The sequence below is a fragment of the Sabethes cyaneus genome, chromosome 1 (assembly GCF_943734655.1).
Source record: "Sabethes cyaneus chromosome 1, idSabCyanKW18_F2, whole genome shotgun sequence".
NCBI classification, from domain to species: Eukaryota; Metazoa; Arthropoda; class Insecta; order Diptera; family Culicidae; genus Sabethes; species Sabethes cyaneus.
The window spans coordinates 111,637,606-111,655,555 of record NC_071353.1 but is presented as its reverse complement, the minus strand read 5'-3'; the positions used below and the strand labels follow the sequence as shown (position 1 = coordinate 111,655,555).

Sequence of the window (17,950 nt, the reverse complement as noted above, 5' to 3'; positions counted from 1 at the left end):
GGGTGGCATTTTTTACGTACCTAGCGATCAGAGAAATACGGAATCATGCATGCTGGCCATTAGAAGAACTGTAGCACGACAAGGTGTGCCTCTACAGATCTTCTTGGATAAGGGGCCCAACTTTGTAGATGCTACTCGGGAGCTTGCAGATCAGATCAAGGCGATTAATAATGGGCTTTCATACGACAGACTTCGCAACCAGTTGTTAGAATACAGGACAGTGCGCGGTCAGTGCTACGATCCTATTGACTCTAACAGCCTCTCCCAGCCGAGATTCGAACATACGACGACTGGCTTATTAGACCAGAGTCTTATCTCGAGGCCAACTGGAAGGTTACACATCACACAGGTTCTCACATGGGCGGAGCGTGGGAGGGAATAGTGAGATCCGTTAAGTCAGCAATGAAATCATTAAATCAGTTACTAACGCCATCTGAAGAAATTTTCCGGACAGTTCTTTGTGAAGCCGAGTTGATGGTGAATGCCGTTCATTCCATTGGAACCGCCGCAGTGTGAAGCTCTTACGGCTAATCATTTTATTCTACTCAGTTCTAGCGGTTCTAAAACAACCTGAACAGCCATTAACGGTAAGCAGTGCCAATATATGTTAGACCGGTTTTGGGTGAATATTTGCCAACAATAACACACAGAACGAAATGGATCGCTGATGTGCGATCGGTGCAAGAAGGTGATGTTGTATTGATCATGGACGAAGAACTAGGAAACCGATGGATGCAACGAAGAATACAGAAGGTGATACCTGGATGGGATGGGCGTATCAGGCAAGCAGAGGTTCAAACTGTTCTGGGAGTTATATGCAAGTCAGTTGCGACGATAGCAGATCTAGACATTGCTGATACCGGTAAAGCTGCGAATCCGGAACGGAGGGAAAGTAGGCTCAACTTCCAGTTTGAATGCGTCGTTGAATCTCCTTAATCGTAGTGTTATCGTGATCCCAAATATATGAACTCATCAACCACTTCGAGTCCATCGCCGACATATTGATTCGTATCCCAATCCTCCTAGTCTCCGTTTTTAGGCTGGCGTAACGCTCCGCCGTCCTAAGGTTTCCAGTAATGATATCGAGGTCGTCTGCGAAGGCTAAGAGTTGACCAGTTTTGCTGAAGATCGTTCCTCTCGTGTTGATACCCGTTAGTCGGATCACACCCTCAATGGTAGCAAATAAAATTCATGACAATCCATCCCCTTGCTGCAACCCTCTGCGCGATTCGAATGGACTCAACGCACCTAGCACATCACTGGCTCCAAGGTAGCTTTAATCAGACGCGTCAGGTGGTCCGAAAAACCGTTTTCGGGCATTGTCGGCTATAACCTTTCGCGCTCAACTGTATCGTATGCTGCCCAGAAATCCACAAAATTATACGTGAGCATGTTGTAGTCCCCTATTTCTGCAGGATTTGCTGGAGAGGAAAATTTGATCCGCAATAGTACAGACCCCCATATAGCCCGCCTGATACTGCCCTACAAATTTTTTCGCCATTGGAGAATGATGACGTATAGATGATACAACAAAATCTATAAGAACACCTTGTAGGCGGCGTTGATTAGAGTAATGTTGCGGTAATTACAGCAATCGAACCTATCGCCCTTTTCACAGATGGGATGAAAGACGATTTATTCCTCCGAGCTCCGGCGGGGTCTCCTCCTCCGAAATCCTTAAAACTATCCGGTGAAATGTCGTTGCCAGGAATTGTTTGTCATTTTTGTAGAGTTCTGTCTGGAGTCTGTCCTTGCCGGCTACTCTATTGTTCTTCAGCTAACCGATTTCCCGTCAGATCTCTTCGCTATCTGAAGCCAGCACGGCGTTACCGTTTGAAGGCACTGCTAGGTTAACTTCCGTTCTGTTCTCCTTCTGTTATATCGCCATTGAGACGCCCATCGAAAAAATGCTTTCACTTGTCGATCACCTCGCACTCGTTTGTGACCAGGTTTCTCTGCTAATCCCTACCCATATCAGTCTTCGGTTTGTATTCGTTACTAGATTGGTTCACCTTCTCATAGAACTTGCGCGTCTCAATACTTGCCGGAATAGTTATTCTAGCTCTTCATGATTTCTGTCCTCTTTCTGGCACTTTTTCGTCCTCAGGATCGTGGTCAACTCATTCCGCGCTCGTTGATACTTGACTAAATTCTCCCTCGTGGAGATGTTTAGATGGCGTTTCCGAGCTCTTTTTTGTTTTCTTCATCGCTTGTTGGCGTACGCCGTTAACCCAATCATTTCGGGCACTAGAGGTTTCTTCACCCAATGTCGCGGTTGCGAACTCATAGCCCAAGTAACAAATTAGGTTTTATTGCACTCTTATGATGGCATTTAAAACCAAAATTGGTCATGAAAACCGCCATAAAAGTACAATAAAACTCACACTGCTGCTTGGGAAACCACCGAGCGTATCCTGCTCTATCCGTTCTCGAGATTCGTAGCACTTAGTTCCACAGATTATGGGAGAGTTTCTGAACTTGCGCGTTGCTTAATTGCCGAATGTTTAAGCGAGGAGGGCGGCTTTCTCGCGAGGCATATACCAGGTGGCTTTGTGGATATCTTTGCGAGGAAGGAAAATGCTTTTGATTCGCAGGCCTCGAGACGCCGCAAAGTTGATGCATCGCTGACCGTTATCGTTCGTGTCGTTGTGCAGACTATGGGGCCCGATCACCAGTCCATACATTGCTTCCCTGTCGATCTGGGCGTTCATATCTCCGTCTCCAATGACAATCTTGAAGTCCCGTGGCGAACAGCTATCGTACGTTGCCTCCAGCTGTGCATTGAACGCTTCCTTCTCGTCGTTGGGTCTACCTTCGTATGCAGTGTACGTTTATAATGGTGTAGTTGAAGAACCTTACCATGCACATCCTCTCCTTGATCGCCTTCCAGTTCGTCATGCGATCCTGCATTCAGCCTATCACTACAAACCCCGTTCCAAGCTGGTAAAATTGGGCCATGCCACCGCGATACCTCCAAAACTTCTCGCCTTTGCCTTTTGTCAGATCTTTTGCAATGCCAAGATGCTTAGCTTTCGGGATTCTAACTGATCGAGCAGCACTCTGTGGCTAACTATGAAATTCAGCAATGTGCAGTTTCAGGTACCAAGCATTCCATGTCCTTATTTCGTCTCCTTTGTCCATGCCTAATTATTTGACTCGAATTTCCTTGATTGTACGTAGTTGGAAAGGTTATCGTAGGCTGCCTTGCTAGAGCCACGCTACTGAGTCTCGTGATGACGCTGCCATCTTAGGTGTAGTTCCGAGACTACACATATTTTAGTTCAGCCGACCGCTCCGGATCACACGCTGTCGTGCGCCGCTCATAACCTAGAGTATTGCAATTGCAATTGGTTGAAGAATCGTCAAGCTACCAAGAGCCGTCCCTGACAGACGTTCAAGGCTAACAAAGTTATTCCTCATTGCTAAACTCAGCGTTCGCATAGGTGCCTCCTTCCCTGTCGCTATTCGACTTTAGTTTGCACCGGCGTTGGTTATCCGATCTTCGCTGAAGTATTCCGGCTGGTGCTATGAGGAGGTAGGGATTGGAGTTGCTGGGTAAGAGGTTAAGGACCACTATGGGATTTATCTATCCAATCGTTCACCAGTCGTTCACAAACCCAATATCAATATTGAAATAACTAATAACGGTCAAACTAGGGGATCGCAGAGTATTTTCAGCATGCTTCTTAATTCAGCCTACATTCCTTTTCTTAGCAGCGCTTTTCCAAGTAAAAACTTTGCCGCTATTTAACAATATTGAAAAGTATGTAGCACTCATATGCTTTTATGTGTTATAACTACTTTCACAAAAATGTAAATAGTTGTCTGATTTGTATTCAATAGATATAATAAGTATTGTTTCTCCACTAGCACGTAATAAGGCCGAAATAGAAGCAGTCGCTGTATCCGCTCTCGATGATGGTTTGGAAAACACACAAATATGTTCACGTGTACTTATTCCAGAAAATAAACAGCTGTCAATACAGTATCACAGGACAATTCTACTTTTTTATCAAAGAGGTACGCCAAAATTCTCCTCTGATATGAAAATATAAATTAATTTTCATTCACTAGCTGAAAATTCATCTCTGTTGTTAATTCCAGCCTAAACAAACTGACCAATGTGCGAGGTGGAGGCGTCAAGAACGCTTCTAACATATTGAGTAAAAATCCATACTAAATTAATTGTATTGCCGGTATGCTGGCTGCACTTGAAAAACACCAGCTGTTGAAGTACAGCAATCCACCGAATAGGCCCTTGGGTGGTGCTGTTTGTTCATCGCAATTTCTCAGGTTTCTTCAAATAGAGATAGCTTATTTCAGATAGGCGATAAGCCTTTCATAAGCCCCAATAATATGCCAAAAATCAGCTTTATTGTTAATTGCGAAACTTAGAAATTATGGTGGGTGCACGCGCAGCACCATCCATTGAGTTATTTGGAGGATTCCTTTATAACTGTTATAGTTTGTACCATATAGGCGCGTTCATCCTGTTGGAAATTCCAACCACACCGACACCACAATAGGTGCCGCATGCCGAAATAAGCCCCCGCAACTTCATAATTTCTCGCGACCATAACTCAAATTTGAAAGCGTTTTATTAAGACCAAAATGCACTCAGATATTCAGTAAAAGTTATCCAACCAGTTGGCATAAAAATCTTGTCTCAAATAAATATAGTTTCAACGTAATTCATGAATATTGTTCAAGCTACTATTTAATAGGCCGAAAATACCCACACGTGCTCTATGTGTTTTATTGTTTTAAATTCAATCAGTTAGAACGAACAATTCATGAAATTTTCACACTGCTAGCAATTCTAGCACATAGTTTTAATTGTACTTTTTTGTTTTATTTTCTTTCCAGAAATATTAACTCATCAAACTCAACCCAAGCGCTCGAGCGGACTACCATGGCCAAGGTACTTTTTGAACCGGTTTTGTATGAAAGAGAGAGAGAGAGCAAGTGAAACGAGAAATAATTTCACCTAAATAATGACAGTACTACGTAACGTGATCTCAACTTGAATATGAATAGTAGAATGTAAGATGAGCAGAAATTTTGCAATTTCCTAAACGGGCGATTTATTAAAATTTTCCCTTTAAAATACGAATAGTAGATGAGAAGTTTGATATATTGATCTGGTAAAACATAGTAATTAAAAAGCTACAAAATGTAATGTGTTACTGAGCAGCATTGTTTGAAAAATAAAGTAATTTACTCAGTTTAATTTACCCATAAAATATTTGTTTGGATTTTAAATTCTACAACCGTTGTTTTCCATTCCCATAAACTTGCTGCTCATTTATGATTCATTGGCGACTCGAAAGCATATCTTCTTTTCTTTTTAATATCTTTTCTCTTAATAGTTAGTTGCTCGTTACAAAAAAAAACTGAAAACGCTTTCACGAACAGTAATGTACGTGTATCCTGCTATGCTCAAAACATTATCGTTGCAAAGTTCAGTCATAACAAATCGACTCACTGGTGACATATCATCATGTGATTAACAAACCAAAACCAGTGTTACGTCCTAGAATCCCACATATCGAAGAAACCGTTAGGCGTGTCCGGTCTGTGGTCCTGTTGCGATTGCTAACCCGTCGTTCCATCCACCAATCAGTCGCTCCACCCGGTCAGTCGCTCCGCCGGCCGGGAGATGATTTAATTTCGCAACTGTCGCTGCAAAACACTGCAGCTGCCACTAACTATAGGCGGAGTTGAATCATCCATAAGATTCAGTTCACTTTCGGGGAAAAACATATTTACCGGTTCTAACCGGTTTTCACTGGGGCGGGCGGGAATGGCGCCAAAAGTCTCTACATTGTTTGAAGTAATTCATTTCACATAGTAATTAGCATTGTCTTCCTCCACAGGATTGCTTGTGACCGTGTGTGTTTCCTTAATAAATCACTAGTAATGTTGTAACCGGTAGTAACTGTGCACGGATAATTAAAAACACTATAAATATTCTCTGTTACGGAGAAGGCTAATTGATTGAAGTCGAGGACCACTACTCTATACTTATTGAACGCTATCAACGTTGATCTTATTTAAACCATAAATGAGAACTTGATCACGCTCCATCGGGATGTTGCATTTTGTTCAACAACCTTAATAATCGACAAATCTCATGAATCAGTAAGATTTCACCGCGCCGATAACTGGATGATGTAAAGTTAAGTTCCAATTATTTGTACACGATTGTTGCCATAACTTCACACCCGCAAGTCCGCCCTCCCCCTCTCTTGTTCTCCGGTTGACGATGCACCCTTCGTAGAATTAAATCGCACCGAACAGCAGTATAAACAAATCGTTCTAAGAGCTAACCATTAGGTGGGAAACTTCTAAGTACTAGCACCTATTGTCGCGGTACAAACCGGTTTGTTCGATACTGTTGATTTTATTCGAGTTGAAGTGAAAATTGATTACCTTTAATTGAGGGATCCGTTGAGTTACATGATAAATAGTCACGAATTTAATTGCCTTTTACCGCTGTCGTTACCATATAAACTACATGTAAATCGCTGAACATTGATAAATTTATTAGTTTTATTTCTTTTTTAAGATTTCGAACTTATAGCAAGACTCTGTCCAACTTTATTTCCACTAGGTTGATCACTTAGTGTTCGTCTGCTCAACATAACCAAACAGTTGCTCCAACATCGATGTCACTGTCACTGCGCTATTGCTCTTGCCGTATTCCTCATTCGGATTTTTACCAAATCATTTGAGCAACGGAAGTTTATAGCACTGTGGAAACAATTCCACATGTTTCCTGTAGTAAAAAAGGGAAGAGCAAGACGTAAGTAACTACATACCACCGGTCTTTCTGCTTCTGATGGATCAAAGCTTTTTGAAATCATCGTTAATAGTGTAATTCTCAACAATTTCAGAAACTGTATATCAGTAGACCAGTAAGGTTTTTTACCGCGTCGTTTAGTGTCGGCTAACTTGATGGAATTTACTACTACATCTCGCAGATTGAAGCTGGAACTCAAATTAAGGTTGTGTGCACAGATACTAAGGCTCCTGTCGGCATAGTAAATCATCGAAAATGGTATTGTATAAGCTCTCTAAACTGGATGTATCTGATAGAGTAACTTGATGGTTGAGCTTATATCTTTCAGACCGCACTTTACTGTGTCAAGCAGGACTCCACAGTTTCACGTGCACGTGTAATACTGCTAGTGTTCCACATGGCAGCAACCTGGGGCCTTTGCTATTCTACTTATACTTTAACGACATTGCTATTCTACTGGTTTCCGGATAAGCTCTGCGCTGTAATGTGACTATCGCATTTAATTACCGGATCAAGGGAGCTGTTATTGGACGCGTTAATCTGTTCTGCGTTCTTGGAGTTCATCTCCAAGACATCTTCTATTGACTTTACAGGGGCAACAAATACTTTGGAATTTTTCTTTCCATTCGACTAGATACAAGTATCTGGACTTTCATGGGGTCTTGTTTGACTGCAACCTACACTACGAGAATATAAAAATGAAAGTCCTTCAAGGTTGATACTAAAGTAATATGGCAATATGACAATATGCCTAGAAGCACACGTAGAAGACTATAGATTACCGGTCTCAACCAAGTTTCCAGAGCAGGATATTGACAGGTTGAAAAACAAAAAAAGTGGGTTGGACTAGCCATAAATACGTCTAAGATAATATACATCCCAAGTAACAATTTGGCTTTTATTACACTGTTTTGAAGGCATTTAAGACCAAAATTGGTCATGAAAACCACCATAAGAGTACAATAAAACTCACATTGTTGCTTGGGATGATGGGGAGAGTCTCAATAGGAATAAATATCAATCTTAAACCTCGAGCTTGAATATCACAGTGACAATATGTGGTCATTTATGTATTTAGATTCATATTAGCATATATAAAAATTCCGAAAGACGCTCCGTTTTATTTTATTCAATTGACTGTCCGCCTTACGACATGGTCTGATGAACATAGTTGCTCCAACTACGACTTAACCATAGGAATAATGTATAGTACGTTAGTTATGTCTGAGAATCGGTTTGTATTGTATTCCTCCTTTTATCGATCTGGTTGTTGAAATCCCCGATGACGATCTTCATGTCATATCTTGGGCTGTGTTCGTAAACATGCTCCAATTCCCTCACGATTGAGATTTCTCGAGGTGGGAGCTGAGCATGCTGATGATGCTTATGCGGGAAAACCGGCCCCCGATTCTTAATCTCGCATTCAAAGGTTGACCACCCAATCACTCGTTTCCGTATCTATGAAAGCTGTAGCCTGTAGCTCATATCTATCATCGCCTGTCTTGTAGATGGTATGACTATTTCTCTGACCGTACATACGCACGTTTTGAATCCTTCCAGTACACCTCCCGTAGCGCAACGACGGCGAACTTGCAGCTCTTCAATGCTCTCCTGTACTGCCTTGGGAGTTAACGGATCAGCAGTTCCGTGTCCCGAGTTTTCTGCCCATAGTCCGTTATCGTCGCATCAGTTTTGCATTCTTTGCTGTTTGATTTCCATGTGGAAATACGTCTTTTTTGACGTGGCACTACGTCTCGCAGCAAGGAAGCTGGTACAGAGAGTAGTTCCAACAAATCAAAAAATGCTAGCGTCACGAAGAAAATGAAAGATTTTGAACGCCAATAGCTCTGCATATTATGAATGGATTTGGATGATTTGAATACCAATCAATTGATAATAGATGTAGCAATTAGCAATAAACAGTGAAAATTACCGAAAAGCTTCAACGTCAAATTTCCTCATACATTCTCTTCGTGATTACCTCACTTCACAGGCAGAGACGACAGTTAAACACACCATCTGTTTAGTATGGTTTCCTTTTACAAAAAAAAGTAACAAAACTGTGATATCTGTGCTTGGGAGGTACGCCAGAGTGCAAAACCACCCCTTTTCTTCGACTGATTTTATCGTTAGAACATTTAACCTAGTCCAATTTGATGTCCTGAAAGTAAACAATTTCGTTAAAATGTAATACCACCCCTTTTCTGTGACTGATTTTATCTTTAAACATTGATTCTAGTCCAATTTGATGCCCTGAAAGTGATACGTCACAGAAAAGTGAGCGATCATTCTTTCGTTGTGCAGGATTGTATCTGTACCCGAGCAGGAGCGAAGAGCAAAATAATATAAAAACAATATCAAACTGTGTTATAATGGTATATTTTGTTATTGAATAGATATGGAGATACATTGATAACACATTTAGTTATTGAGTAGATATTTAAAACGGTGGTTGTAAGATGAGTTTAATAACTGATTTTGTTATCATATCTTATTTTGGCCTTAAAATGACATGCGATATATTTTTTTATTGATTAAAGAGATTTTAGATTATAAATACTTTATAAAATAATTTTTAATATCTCATATACTACTGGATTTGTTATTCAATACCTTAATAATACTAATATATGTTATTCTAAACTCTGAATACAGTTATGTTATTGCTTTGTTATTCAAATAACACAAGCAGTTATTCTTTTGGCCTTAAAGAAGCAAAATTTTGATATTATTTTTTGTTATTTTACCAACTATGTCAGCCAAAACAAGACCACAATTTTGATATGAGTTATTCGATTTCCAATAACACATTTTGATATTATTTTGCTCCTGCTCGGGTATATGTACTGCAAGTATTTGTTTAGAACTGTTGTCTTACACGGAAACAGGGCTGAAGGGAGATGTGGGCATGTGACGTGACGCAGCAATTCTCAAAGGCAGCAAAATAAGTGACTGTCTTATCCGAGAATAGTTTTTGAACGTTTAATTTACTGCTTTGCGTCAGTTAATTCTTTGCAATTCTTGGCATAGTTTCAATTGTATTTCTGTTAAGTATGCAAATAACTGTAAACTAGAGTGTCGAAAGAAACTAGCAAGATTTAGAGGACGTTAGCTGATTGATATTTTAACTGGTTGTCCACATCCCACATGATAGTTGAAAGACAATTATACTTCGAATCAATCTATCACAAATTCACAATGAATGGTGCTATGGATTACCTACGAATGGCCGAAACACAAATGGCCGAATCACGAACGGCCGAGATTACATATGGCATAATATACCTAATGGCCGAATCACAAACCGCCGAATAACAAAAGGCCAAACGTCATATTCGGCCGAAAATATTCGCGGCCTTCAACCTGCAAAAACGTGGGTTACAAGCTGTCCTTACTCGCTATCGCTCGCTCGGAGCGATCGCTTAATCAAGGGATAATCCCTACTAGTCAGTAAACCTAGGAAAATGCATGCACCTAAATAGAAGTGGTTTCTGCAGGGGGGCTGCTCCGCCGCAGTGGCCGGCGCTTTCGACGGCGGCTCACCGGCGCACACTCGCGACCTGCGGCCGTCTCTTCCTAAATCATCTAGGAAACATTTGCTACTAACACGGTAAATAGGTCTCACACATTATCATAAACGAAGTTCATTTGCGCTAAGGAGAACAAAGAACTATCAATCATCTTTACTCTATAGTAAAAAGTTGTGTTGCTTATTTTGTTTTTTTGTTTGATTAAAGTTATTTGTTAACTACTTGCCAAATCAGGTTTTTTTTTGAATAGTTATTTGGGCGTTCCGAAAAAATTCGGCCTTTCGTGATTCGGCTATTCGTGATTTGGCCTTTCGTGATTCGGCCTTCTGTGACTTGGAAATTAAATAAAAAGAAAACTTATCCAATTTAATTCTACTATGTATATTTTATTCTTGACAGATACGTATTTCGCCTACGACTTGCAGGCTTCCTTTTTCTCTGGCTGTGTTTCGTTTACAAACCTCAAAAGTTATAAAAGCCTTTGCCAAACTACTACCAACAAAACAAAACAAAAAGTTTGGTCCAATACGTTGCGTAGTTTCCGAGAAAAAGGTACATAAAGTTTGAAAACCGTGATTTTACAGGAGCGGCGTTTTATTCTGCTGAAGTTCCACGCCGTTTATTCGTTTTATTCCGCTAATGTTCCACGCCGCACTGAAATGCTTATGTGTATGATCGTTTTTCGGCCACTTCCCGTGGCCGGATCATTACAAAATTAGTATCAAAATAAGCAGAAAAGACTGCAGAATCAAAATCTGAAATAAAAAAATAATGATTTTTCCAAAAATTTTAGTCGTTTATGTCCCCTTAATTGAAGGCTCTTGAGAGCAGCAGTTGTTCTTTAAATTTACTACATGAAACACGGAAATCAAAATAATTGTATACACTGTTAAACAAACAACACAAAACACGAATGGGTTCATTCTGGCCATATTCGGTGCGTCTAAAGTCCAGTCGAAGAAACTCTCTGTTTCGTAGAAAACTTGGGATGGCACTGATGTTGATTTGAGCCAGGGTCGCTGGGCAATCTAATTCGCCGACTAAAACCTTTCTAATGAAGAGGACTCTTCCAATTTTCCGTCGTCTTTCCAAAGTATCCATATGCAACAAACGACAGCGGTCTTGATACGGAGGTAGATCGAATGTGTTTCTCCATGGATGACATTTAAGCGTGTATCGAACGAATCTACGCTGGATGGCTTCCAATCTGGACGACCAAATACCTGTATAAGCTATTCGAAGCTCACGACAATCTTCATTAGACTTTACACTGAGGAAGATCTTCAAATCATCTGCATACAAAACTCTGCATCCTCGAGGTAACACAGCGCATACATAATTGAAAAACAGTGAAAACAGTAAAGGACCAAGATTGCTACCTTGCGGAACACCAGATCGATTAGAAAGTTGATTCGAAAGTGTGCTGCCCAGTCTCACAAAAAGACGCCGGTTAACAAGATATGACCTCGGCCAGTCTACAAAGGTCGGTACCGCACCCATCCGTTTTACTTCGCCAGAAGCAAATCATGGTCCACACGGTCAAAGGTTGCCTTCAAGTCTGTGTAAATAGTATCTATTTGAGTGCCGTTTTCCATGTTCTGGATGCAGAATGATGTGATCACTGTGAGATTTGTGGTGGTCGACCGTCCTGGAAAAAATCCATGCTGGTCACAGGAGATATTACACTTTACTTCCTGAAATAGAAGCTTATTTACGAAAGTCTCCGTAGCGATCCTGCACATAAAGAGGTAATTCCTCGGTAGTTTTCCACAGCTGTGCGATCGCCTTTCTTAAACACAGGAAACAAAAATGATTCCTTCCAGGCATCTGGGAATGATGATTGACTCAGCGACAAGTTGCAAATTGCGGTTAAGGGTGCACATAACGTATCTGCACAGTTCTTGAAGATATTATCCGTATTTATCTGTCGGTGTGTTCGTCCTATTTTTTCTTTTATCGTTTCTACTACTTTTCAACCAATCTCGCTCTCTAGAGCCAATAAGTGCGGAGACTAGTTATATTTTTTCCTTGGACAAGAGGCTTCATTCACACCTCGAGCAAGTACCTTTCTTATAGTTTGCCCTGACAGTAGGCTTCTTCGTTGGTAAATGCAGAATTCAGTAAGAAGGAAATATGCAGAGGGGCCTGAGAATAAACCCATGCTAAAATCACTTAACATCGAATGGTCTGATTGTACTAAAATTTGATCCCACGCGGCAGGCTCGGTAACCTTGTAGCTACCGACCCCCCCCCCCCCCCACACCCCTTGAAATATGTCTAATGGGAAGGCAGGGTGTCAATCCAAACCATCTAAAAATGTGAGTTCCACGAAAAGCACTATTTACCAGTGTTGCAAGAGCACCGCGACGTGTCTGTGCCAGTGTGTGTTTAACTAGTATCCACAATCGTTGCTTTTGCTCGCACAGCAATCCAGCAGTTGATGCCGCAACGCTCGAGAGTGCTACTATTCTTACCCGTGTTTGTGAGCCAGGCCGTGAGGTGGATAAAGTGAAGAGGAAACGAAGAAGTGAAGCAAAAACTGTCCTGGCGGCCGTATACCGCTCGCGCTCACGAGCAATTGGCATTGGCTTATCTCCGTTACGAGGCTCTGCGCTCGCAAGTGTGTAGGTAGCAGAATGTATGCAGCAGTGGTTCGTCGTACGCTTTCTCTAGTGAAATAAGCGTTGGATGCTTTGCTTGTCACACTGGCTCGCGTAAGAGTGGGCATCGTTTGCTGCTCGCTCGATTTGCAACATTGCTAATAACCCCGTTGCATATCATATAACATCGCTAATAATCACGTTCAACACATGCGTTCAGACGTAAAAGAAAAACACAAAAGTAATCAAATCTTTTCTGTAGTTTCGGGGCCAACAACGCCATCGCAAACCACGAATATTGGGCATACAACCATGCATACAACCTGTTTAAGCTATTTCCGAGAACGAGCTGTCGTAGTTTTGCAAACTCTGATTATTGAATGTTTTGTCAAAACATGCACCCTTTCGAAGTTCATTCCTCCAAACCCGAAACTTTGTTAACGTAGCACGATACCGAAAGATTTATTGCTGTTTTCTGGCATAACCCGGAACAACCTGACGATAGCAACAGGACGGCAGCAAAAAAAGCTGTGAATCGAAAAACATGGAAATGTAATCTTCTGCGCTTCTTGTATACATATATAGAAACTGGAAAGAGGATCCGAGGAAAACAACCACTCTAAAAGTGAATAAATCTTCTTGCTGCTGCAATGGTTAAAAAGTAGTAGTACGTAAGTACTTTTCACACTCGACTATTTCGACTCGGGCCAAGACCCGGAACAGGAATTGTGCGGCAGCAGCCAGACTGCGGCGCGATGAGGTCAGTAAGCTGTATCTTCACAGTCTACGAGCTCTCAGCTCAGCAGCAGTTGCCAAATCCAGGGTTACACTCCGGCACTGTGAACAGATAATTTTCTCAATAGTTACGGTGACTAGAGAGGAAATGTCAACACAAACCATCGACTTTCGCACGATCGATATGATAGATCGAGGTCAAAGCCGCAGCAATGTGCACCGCATTTATCGGTGTCAATCGTGGCAGTATGCAATTTTGCTCGCGCTATCTCGGGTGTGCTGCGCTGCTGCTGGTGGAACCCGCACAGTTGGAGTTTGGCGTCGTGCACCGGTACGGTACGGCATCTGACCCGGCTGGTGGTGGTGGCTAGCGACTAGGCGGCTAATGACGCGACGCGGCGCGGCGCGGAGAAGTTAAACAATAACCGACGGCGTACGACGTATACAAAGTTGAAGTCCGACTAGCTTGCTGACTTGTTTGATATCATAAAACACTGCTTGCTGTAAGTTTGTGTTTGTGCGTCATCTACGTGTGTGTGTGTGTGTATAAATACAATTAGACATTAATGAAAACGCGCTGAGCGCCGCAGGGTTGGTGATGAGAGGGGCAGGCCAAGAATATACCGGCCGCTACCGGCTCGAGTTGTTTATATTTGCTGTGTGTGCTCGTAAATGCACACATGCATTATTTCGCAACCATGGCATCCATGCATCATCGGCTGCAGTTGTAACGCGGGACTGATAATGTTGCCGACGACTTGTAGAAGGTTTTGCGTGGCAATTAAAGAAGAGAACTTGTTTGATAACAGCAACAACCGCAGCAGTGACCAAGCCAAGTCCCCGCTGGAAACCATAATCAGTCATCGCTGCTATTTGGGGTTAAATTATTCAGTGCCGGCACCCCACAATGACCCAATTTCCCGTTCCCGGGCGAAGGATCTTTCACCTCGTAAACTTCGAGCTGACCCCGACTGGTTCAAATATGGTGCAGGCTTCTCCAACCGGCGGCGCAGGCAACAGCAGCGAACAGGTTGAAACAACTCATAACGGATGCCGCCAATTTCGCGCCATTTTGCACTCGTTAAGTCAAATTGCTGCGACGGCAGCTAAGTTTGCAACGTAGCGTTGTTTTAATTTATCTTTTTGTGAATGGCTTTTTATCGACTGCTGCAACGGGGCCCGATTGGCCCGTACAAATTTGCCACACAATTGGACACGTTTCTGCTCCTTTCTTGCACACCGGCGATATCGGTATCTCTCGAAACCGGCTTGTTTTATGTCGTGTCGATTTTTTTAACTTACATTCCAAAGGAACCGCTTGTTATTATATCGAAAAATCAAGCCACCCAACAAGCTCCGTGGATTCCAAATTGAGTACGAGCATAGGAGGTTATTACCATGTATGCACCCGCCTTTGACACACCACCCATTCGGTCGACTGGTGGACTTTTCGTCAAGTTTAGCCGACGCACCAGTGTTGTTTCGAATTACTCCTACTGCCAGCTGGGCGGCTATATCGACGCGAGTCGTATTGTTTTCATTCCTAAGATCAACTTGTTCAGCAGCGACCCGTCTCTCGTCATCCCCTCGGCGGTAGAACTGGAAAAACTACATTCACTTTGCGCGAAAGGAGAAAGAGAACAACAGGAACATCCGCGTTATTTTTTTTCCTCGGCTCATTTTCGGAGGGTTGTTACTGCATACTGGCCGAATTGATAATAACCTGTCGCTATCTCCGGCTAAAAGTTTACTAACCTGGAGACGACGACGACGACGACGACGACGGTGGGGGACACGGACAGCCGAAAATCGCAGCGCGGAAAATTGGTGATTTAAATACAGGCCTACTCTGCCGACCGATCGATCGTGTCGTGTGTTGCCAAGCGACTCGGCAATACTCGATCGCCCGGAGATAAATGTCAACTAGTTTCGCTGACGTGCCACTTAAAGCGCCAATGTTGATTGACTTTTCTTTCTGGAGATAAAAAAAATATGTTTTTTTTGCGTTGTTCGATAACATTTATTTGAGCATTTCTACATGAAACAGGTAAATGACAAAGTTGGAACTTCTCTTAGTTAATTAAACCTTTACCTTTGTTTTTGACCACCAAATGAGGATGAAATATTTACTCTTTTGGTTTATGAATTATGAAAAGTAGAAGTAATTTGCAGCTTCTTAAAACTTATTCTAAGATGGTGCAACAGGTTTTGGCGGATGTCGATTCCAAACTAAAGATTTTTGCATTATATCTGTATTTACTTACTTACTTACTTACTTACTTACTTACTTACTTACTTACTTACTTACCTACTTACTTACTTACTTACTTACTTACTTGCTTGCTTACTTACTTACTTACTTACTTACTTACTTACTTACTCTCCAGTTAACTCGATTGTGGGCTACCTCTCTCCAGTTTGTCGGACATCGTGTACTCTCCACCAGATGTCGCGCCAGCTCCGCCTGGTCTAACCATCTTGCTCGCTACGCTCCTGGTCGTCTTGTTCCTACCGGATTTGGGGCGAACACCATCTTTGCAGGGTAGTTGTTCGGCATTCTTGCAACATGCCCTGCCCATCGCATCCGTCCAGCTTTAGCCATCCTCTGGATACTAGGTTTACCATAGAGCTGTGCGAGTTCATGGTCCATCCTCCGCCTCCATACTCCGTTCTACTGTACGCCGCCGAAGATCGTTCTTAGCACTCGTGGTTCGAAAGCTCCGAGCACTCGCAGATCCTCCTCGAGCATTGTCCATGTTTCAGAGAGAGAACAACCGGTCTAATAAGCGTTTTGTACAGGGTGCACTTTGTACGGGGACTTAGTCTGCTCGACCGCAATTACTTGTGAAGCCCACAGTAAGCACGACTTCCGCTGATAATACGCCTCCGAATATCACGGCTGGTATCATTGTCCGCCGTTATCAGTGAGCCAAGGTAGACAAATTCGTCGACTACCTCGAACTCATCGGCGTCGTTCCTTATACTACTGCCCAAGCGGCGTCGGTCGGCGTTGGTTCCACTGGCCAGCATATACTTTGTAACGATAATACTCATTGAATCGGACGGTCTGTGTTTGTCGCCAGATGACCGTAAAATTTTGAAGAAAATTGAGGGAAAATCGTCGAGGGAAGCTTCCATTGGACCGGACGCGTTCTTGTTATCTTGTTCTTTGAACCTCGATCGAAGAGGACGTAGTTTCGTCACGTGCAGGACTGATGGAAGAGAGAAATGGTAAAAAATCAGAGGGGTTGTGTACAAGACACGACCGCATATATAGGTGACGCAGGACTACGTAAGTCTCTTTGTAGTGATAGTAACATGTATTCATGCTTGTAATCATTCGATTCTTCATGTATACATGCTATATGCAACATATATATATGCTACATGCGTTATATGTAACATTTATCAAAGTAGTAACATTGCATACGTTGAATTCTCAAAAGATTGTGCATTTGAAAACAATTTAACAAAATCAAGAACACAAACTATTGCTTTCCTGCTACCTTACTCTAATGAAACGACAAGCATGCGTATTCATACAGAGTCCTATTATAACCGAACACTACAGCTGTAGCACATTTTTCCAACACAGATATCAAATTCGCCGAGGTTTAATCGTGTCGCAGTAAATATTTTGCGATCTGTTGGGACAACGAACTTGTGTCGTTTTTTCTGGCACACTTCCCTGACACAGACATCAAATTGGACTACGTTTAATCGCGTTCGTAAGAAATCTGTTGGCACGAGGAGGCTTTGTCACTCTTTCTGGCGTACTCTCTAGCAAGGACATCAAAATGGTCTAGGTTTAACCGCGGTGTTAAGAAATCTTGTTGAAATGAGGAAACATGGTCACTTGTTTTGGCTTACTTCCCAAGCACAGATATCAAATTTGTATAGGTTTAGATCAATGCAAAGAATCTTCCAACCAATCACGAAGCGAGAATTCTGGTAAAACATAGGTTCATTATTTTCAATTTTTCAATAGTTCAACATCAAGAATTGATAGTTTTCTTCATTTTGGTCAATTCTTAGAAGATTTTCCGATCGATTGGTGTAAGAATATTGAAAATCTATTGGAAAACCGTTGAGCTATTAGCGCTCAAAACCTTTCATTTTTCGTGACGCTCGCATTTTTCGATTTTTTGGAATGACACCCTATCTCAAAACTTGCCGTAAGACGTAGTCCCACGTCAAAACGATAGAAAACCTTTCCGGAAAAAGATCTCGATAAATTCGGTCTATCCTACGGACTTCGTGGCGTGCTTTTCTTTCGGGAAACA

At 42.1% G+C, this 17,950-nt stretch overlaps 1 protein-coding gene across 1 annotated transcript in view; it reads left to right on the top strand.

Moving 5' to 3' along the window:
* Positions 1-17,950, top strand: part of LOC128732582 (myc protein) — a 168,737-nt gene that overhangs the window by 98,966 nt on the left and 51,821 nt on the right. Inside the window, exon 3 of the mRNA XM_053825865.1 lies at positions 4,867-4,921. The gene's annotated coding sequence lies outside the window, so the exon portion shown is untranslated. The remainder of the gene's footprint in view (positions 1-4,866; positions 4,922-17,950) is intronic.